This window comes from Geospiza fortis, unplaced genomic scaffold (genome assembly GCF_000277835.1).
Source record: "Geospiza fortis unplaced genomic scaffold, GeoFor_1.0 scaffold992, whole genome shotgun sequence".
NCBI classification, from domain to species: domain Eukaryota; kingdom Metazoa; phylum Chordata; class Aves; order Passeriformes; family Thraupidae; genus Geospiza; species Geospiza fortis.
In genome coordinates this window covers 215,576-216,314 of record NW_005054625.1, presented here as the reverse complement: position 1 = coordinate 216,314, position 739 = coordinate 215,576, and the positions used below count along the sequence as shown (strand labels likewise).

The 739-nt window shown below is 66.4% G+C and overlaps 1 protein-coding gene across 1 annotated transcript in view; it reads right to left on the bottom strand.

The window, feature by feature from the left end:
• Positions 1-739, bottom strand: part of GRB7 (growth factor receptor bound protein 7) — a 12,885-nt gene that overhangs the window by 9,269 nt on the left and 2,877 nt on the right. The gene's annotated exons all lie outside the window — the stretch shown is intronic.

The following is a 739-nucleotide window of genomic DNA, read 5'->3' as shown; positions in this document are numbered from 1 at the left end:
CCCCCGGGGTGGCCTCAGGTCACCCCGGTGTGACTGTGCTGGTGGCAGTGGCAGGGTGGGGACACTCGGGGTGGGACAAACGGGGGACACGGGGCGTTGGGCAAAGGGACAGGGACACCAGGGTATGGGGAGGGGGACAGGAGGGGCCAGGACAACCAGGATGGGTGTGGGATAAACAGGGGACACAGGGGACATCAGGGTTAGGGGATGGGAGACTGGAGGGGCTCAGGAGCACCAGCGGACAAGCAGGGGACACAGGGGACATTGGGGTTATGGGGAGGGGGACAGGAGGGGCCAGGAGCACCGGGATAGGCCCCAGGGCCACCAGGGCTGTGGAGCAGGGGGTCCAGGGCCACCAGATTGAGGGTCCCAGGGCAAGAGGGCTGAGGGACAGGATCCCAGGGCCACCAAGGTGAGGGGACAGGATCCCAAAGTCACCAGGACGAGGGGATGGGATCAGGGCGAGGGGATGGGATCCCAGGGCCACCAGGGCTGAGGAATGGAGTCACAGGGCCACCAGGGTGAGGGGACAGGATCCCAAAGTCACCAGGACGAGGGGATGGGATCAGGGCGAGGGGATGGGATCCCAGGGCCACCAGGACAAGGGGACAGGATCCCAGGGTCACCAGGGCTGAGGAATGGAGTCACAGGGCCACCAGGGTGAGGGGACAGGATCCCAAAGTCACCAGGACGAGGGGATGGGATCAGGGCGAGGGGATGGGATCCCAGGGCCACCAGG